The sequence below is a fragment of the Pan troglodytes genome, chromosome 16, assembly GCF_028858775.2.
Source record: "Pan troglodytes isolate AG18354 chromosome 16, NHGRI_mPanTro3-v2.0_pri, whole genome shotgun sequence".
NCBI lineage: Eukaryota > Metazoa > Chordata > Mammalia > Primates > Hominidae > Pan > Pan troglodytes.
Genome location: NC_072414.2, coordinates 37,430,276 through 37,436,275, shown reverse-complemented (window position 1 = coordinate 37,436,275; position 6,000 = coordinate 37,430,276).

Sequence of the window (6,000 nt, the reverse complement as noted above, 5' to 3'; positions counted from 1 at the left end):
CCCTTATCTCCAGAGACACCACTGACTTTAGGTCTCAAGTGAACTCTCTGATCCCGGCCGTTCTCCACACCAAAGCCAAAAAGGGATTCATAAAGGGCAAAAATGAATGTGTCATTCCCCTATTTAAAACCTTCAGTGGGCCGGGCGTGGTGGCTCATGCCTGTAATCCCAGCACTTTGGGAGGCTCAGGTGGGTGGATTGCTTGAACTCAGGATTTCGAGACCAGCCTGGGCAACAGAGTGAGACTCTATCTCGATAAAAACAAAAATAAAATCATTTTATTATTATTATTATTATTTTTTTTTTTTTTGAGACAGAGTTTCACTCTGTTGCCCAGGCTGGAGTGCAGTGGCACGATCTCAGCTCACTGCAACATCTGCCCCCCTGGGTTCAAGTGATTCTTGTGTCTCAGTGTTGAGGGAAGTCAGGGACCCTAAATGGAGGGACCAGATGAAGCCATGACAGAAGAACGTGGATTGTGAAGATTTTATGGACATTTATTAGTTCCCCAAATTAATACTTTTATAATTTCTTATGCCTGTCTTTACTGCAATCCCTAAACATAAATTATAAAGATTTCATGGACACTTATTACTTCCCTAATCAATACCCTTGTGATTTCCTATGCCTGTCTTTACTTTAATCTCTTAATCCTGTCAGCCAAGGAGGATGTATGTCGCCTCAGGACCATGTGATAATTGCATTAACTGCACAAATTGTACAGCATGTGTGTTTGAGCAATATGAAATCTCAGCACCTTGAAAAAAGAACAGGATAACAGCAATTGTTCAGGGAATAAGAGACATAACCTTAAACTCTGACCACCAGTGAGCCAAACGGAACAGAGCCATATTTCTCTTCTTTCAAAAGCAAATAGGAGAAATATCGCTGGATTCTTTTTCTCAGCATGGAACGTCCCTGAGAAAGAGAATGCGCAGCTGGCGGTGGGTCTCTAAACTGGCCCCCCCGCCCCGCGGGCGTGGTCGTCTCTTATGGTTGAGTCTGCAGAGATGAAATAAACTCCAGTCTCCCATAGCACTCCCAGGCTTATTAGGAAGAGGAAATTCCCGTCTAATAAATTTTGGTCAGACCGGTTGATCTCAAAACCCTGTCTCCTGATAAGATGTTATCAATGACAATGGTGCCCGAAACTTCATTAGCAATTTTAATTTCGCCTCTGTGGTCCCGTAATCTCACCCTGCCTCCACTTGCCTTGTGATATTCTATTACCCTGTTAAGTACTTGATGTCTGTCACCCACACCTATTCACACACTCCCTCCCGTTTTGAAAAATCTCTAATAAAAACTTGCTGGTTTTTGTGGCTTGTGGGGCATCACAGATCCTACCAATGTGTGATGTCTTCCCTGGACACCCAGCTTTAAAATTTCTCTCTTTTGTATCCTGTCCCTTTATTTCTCAAGCCAGCTGACACTTAGGAAAAATAGAAAAGAACCTACGTGATTATTGGGGCAGGTCCCGGGTTCAAGTGATTCTTGTGTCTCAGCCTCCCCACTAGCTGGGATTATAGGCCATGCCTGGCCAATTTTTGTACTTTTAGTAGAGACGGGGTTTCACCATGTTGGCCAGGCTGGTTTCAAACTCCTGACGTCAAGTGATCCGCCCACCTCAGCCTCCCAAAGTGCTGGGATTATAGGCATGAGCCACCGCACCCAGCCAAAATTCTAAATAATTAAAAAAAAAAAAAAAAAACCTTCAGTGGCTCCTGTTGGCCCTGGGATACCATCCAAACTCATTAGCATGGCTTCACAGCCCTTTCTGATCTAACCCAAATTAACATGAGAATTATTTCTTTTACTTGTTCCTGTGACACCAATTTAAGTGAACATTTGCTATGTGCTAGGCCAGTGGTTCCTGAACTTTTTGGCACCAGGGACCAGTTTCATGGAAGACAATTTTTCCACTGATGGGGCAGGATGGTTTCAGCATGAAACTGTTCCACCTCAGATCATCAGGCATTAGATTGTCATAAGGAGTGTGCAACCTAGATCCCTCCCATGCACAGTTCACAGTAGGGTTCAAGCTCCTAGGGGAATCTAATGCCACACTGCTGATCTGACAGGAGGCAGAGCTCAGGTAGTAATGCCAGCTTGCCCGCGGCTCATCTCCTGCTGTGCTCCTGGTTCCTAACAGGCTATGACTGGTACTGATCCTTGGCCTGGGGGTTGGGAACCCCTGTGCTAGGCATCATTCTGGGTACCAGGATACAGCAGTGAACATACACACTGTACCCCCTCCTGGAGCTTGTGGTCTAGCAGGGGATACAGACACTAAACAAATAGCGACACAGATCATTACAATTGTGTGAGTGCAGGAAAAGGAACATTTTCCTGTCAACTCCCTGCTTCAGCCACAATAAACTACTCATAGTCCCTGCCTCCTGGCCCTGGCTCAGGCTGGCCTCTCTCCTTCAGTTGGCCAAGTTCTCCAACCCTCCTGGTCTCAGCTCAGGGTTCTCCTCTCTAAAGAAGTCTTTCCTGAACCTCCTAGGCGGTTCCATGGGATTCTGCTCCCACCCTGGGTCCTCCTGAGCCCAGCACAGGGCTTGGCATAGTAAATGGTCAGTAAATGTTTGCCGCACGAATGGTGAACAGGTCCTCTTAATCCATGCGTGAGTGTTTGCTTTAAAAAATAATAATTATAGAGTTTTTTACTTTGATTTTATATCTTCACAAAAGGTTAGTGCTGGGTCCTAATAAAAGTAGAGAGAACCATTACTTAATATAGAATGCTTGTGAACCCGAGGACTTTCAGGGACTGTGACTAAGATGTTGGGATTGAGGGGTCTCCAGGATGCCTCAGGCCAGCAGGAGGTGGGTGGGGGCTGAGGGGAGGTGAGCCCGCTGCCCGGCCTCACAGAGCCTGTGCTATGGCCACCAGCTCTTCTCTGGGCTCTTGGCCCAGAAGCCTGGCTGACCTCCCACTGCCACCCTCTACCCTTCGGCAGAAGCCTGGGGTCTGCCCCTGGATTTAGCTCCTGTGGGCTATACAGTGCTGGGAGGAGAAGAGCAGCTGGGATCGGGATCAGAGGGGCCTAGGGCAGCTGTACCCTAGCACTTTTCCCAGGGCCGCCTCGCTGAGGCTGCTCCGCTCCTCTCTGCTGGGTCAGCAGAGGAGCTCCACTCCCCCACCTCCTCAGTACCTGCTGGGGTTTGAGGCTGTGTCAGGCTTAGGAGCAGCAAAGGAAGGTGAGCTCCGCCACCCACCCACTCTGAAAAGGCTGCTGCTCCCTCCAGAAGAGACTTTGTCCTGTCTGGGAGTCCCCACCTTCGGCCCCTTATCTATAAAATCCACACCGCTCCCTGAACTGCCTTCTTCCTTGGAATTACAGAGTTGAAAGATCACCTGGACCACTCCATTCAGTTTACAGAAGACGACACTGAGGTCTCGAGTGAGGGGTTAAGTACCCAAGATGTCACAGCAGATAATGGCAGAGTCATGATTTCTAACAAACAAACAGAAGAAGCAAGTCCCCTGCCTGTCGTCAGCCGGAGCCCCTCTGCTACGCCTGCTCCCCTGTTTCCCATGGACTGCCTCATCTTTTGCCTCTAGTTTGAGCCTGAAAGTTACACCTCCAATGAATGAAACTCACAGGATCATTGGCATCCAGTCTTCCTCCTCCACACCCACTCTCGGCCACCTGCCTTTCTCACCCACAGGTGGGAGCAAAGCTTGGTCAACCTGATAGGCCTCTTCCAGGCAGGGACAGGAGAAGGGACGGCACAGCAGCTCTGAGTCAGGACTCCTTTCGGTAAGGTGTGGCCGCCAGGAAGGCCTGAGAGAAGGAAACCAGGCCAGGTGCACTCTGTTTACCTTCTCGGCTCACAAACATGACCAGACCCTCCTTGGCTGGCTGGCTGAAGTCCCAGCCACTTAGTCCAGCCCTCGAGCCTCTCCCATTCCAGCCACGGTCTGCCTGGCCAGTTCCATCCCCCTACCGCTTTCCTGCCGTACCATACCATCCTCTGATTGCAGCTCGCCCTCTTGGGCCTTTCTGGCCTAGCAGGTGCTGTTCCTTCAGCTCCAATGCCCTTCCCTGCCTCTCCACCCGGCAAGCTCCTTCTCTTTGTATCTTCTGCACTAACACTTCCCTCCTCCCTCCCCTTCCCCTCTTTTTCCTTTGTGCCCCGGTGGCACTTCTGAGACAATGTTACAAGCATAATAAAATAACAAAGTCATGAATCTGTGTCCTCCTCCAGACTCTCCTCAATGACAGCAATTGTGTGTTTATCTTTAAATTCTCAGAGCCCAGTACATAGTAAGAACTCAATAAAGGAAAACATTGCTCAACAAATCAATATATGGACTCTGGATTTATGCCAGAGCTAAACTGGGAAGCAAGTTCTAATGTCACATAAGGATTCCCTTCTGATTCATTTGTTCATCAAATAGTTATTGAATACTGCTACGTGCAGAGCACGGTGTAGACAGAGTACGGGGAGCATGAGGCTGGGGTGGACTCGCTCCACTTTCAAGGAGTTTGCATTTTGAAAGTGCAGAAAAGGCAGAAAAGAATTTGAGTTATAAGAAATGGCTAGCATTTACTGAGCACCACTGCTATAAGCAGATTATTGCATTTAACTGAACATTAACCCTATAAAATAGGTACTTTTATTGTCAGCCTCATTTTACAGATAAAAAGATTGAGGCTTGCAGAAGTGGAGAGATGTGGCCACGGTACAACTAGGAAGTCATGGAGGCAGGATTTGCACCCAGGCACGGCCCGGACCCCACCAGAATTAATGATGGTGGGGAAGCAATTAACTTTGCCTCAGGAAACTGGGAAGTCAAGGAAGGCTTCACCAAAGAAGGGGCGGCTGAGATGAGCCCTGTAGGACAAGCAGGATTTCCACAGACAGGAAAGTAGCACACCCCAAACTACAGAACTGGTATAAGACTTTTAGGGTTTAAATTAGTGGCCCTGAACCTTGTCTGCACACTGCAAACACCTGGAGGGCTTTAAAAAGCATGGATGCCCCCAGGTCCTGCCCCGGAGATTCTGATACAATTGGTCCTGGAGGCTCTAAATTGGGAGGCGGGGAGGGGCCTGGTGTAAAGTGTATAAGGCGACACCTACCTGCAGCCCAGATGCTCCCTGGATGTTCCAGGTCCTGTTTGTGGAGCTTTCCTGTCCCCTTGGGAGGGGCTCCAGACAACGTGGGTAGGGCTGGTGCTTCCTCTCTCAAATTCATTCCTTTTCTGACCATTTGTGACCTTCCTGTGGCCTGGAGTTGTCGAAGACTCCTGGGGAAATTCCATGGTTTCCTTGCAAGGGGGCATGGGTTCTGTAGAAGGAAGGCACCCAGCTTGCAGTATGCAGGAGCCGAGACCTGCAGATCAGAGTGAAGACAGCTGATTTGAGGACGCTGGGCAGGCAGCTTGTGTGCTACAGACCTGACATGGGACAGGAGGGTCTGGAACCCCCCTCCTCTACATCCCAGCAGGCAGGCTCCGTGGGGCAAGGGTGGCCGTCAGGAGAGGGCACCTGGCTTCACCATCCCACTGCTGGACGCCCTCAGAATGGTGACATCCCCCAGAGCCAGGGGAGCCAGGCCGTGTGGCTGCAACGGGCAGGGGCTGGATTTCCCCTACTCAGGCCCAGGCAGTGACTCAGGGACAAGTGTTGAAAGCAGACAGTGACCTCAGCTTCCTCGCCCACTGGGGAGTGTCACCGTGCCCCAGAGCCCCCTCAGGAGCAGACAGCCTTGGGGCCAGTAAGATGGAAGTTGGCAGCCTGGTGTCATGTGGGGCACACAGGACTCTTGCTCTCACCAGCTGGGTGCCCAGAGCTTCCTGTTCCTCATAGAAGTGACATGAGCATCCAAGGAGGTGATGTTCGTGAACATCAGGAAGGCGCAAAAACAACGACAACCTGTCAATGCCTGCTGCAATCCATGTATTTATATATTATTGTTTTTCACATATTAATATAGTGTTCCCCTGTATCAGGTCTTATTTCCTTTAAAATTTTTTTTGTTATT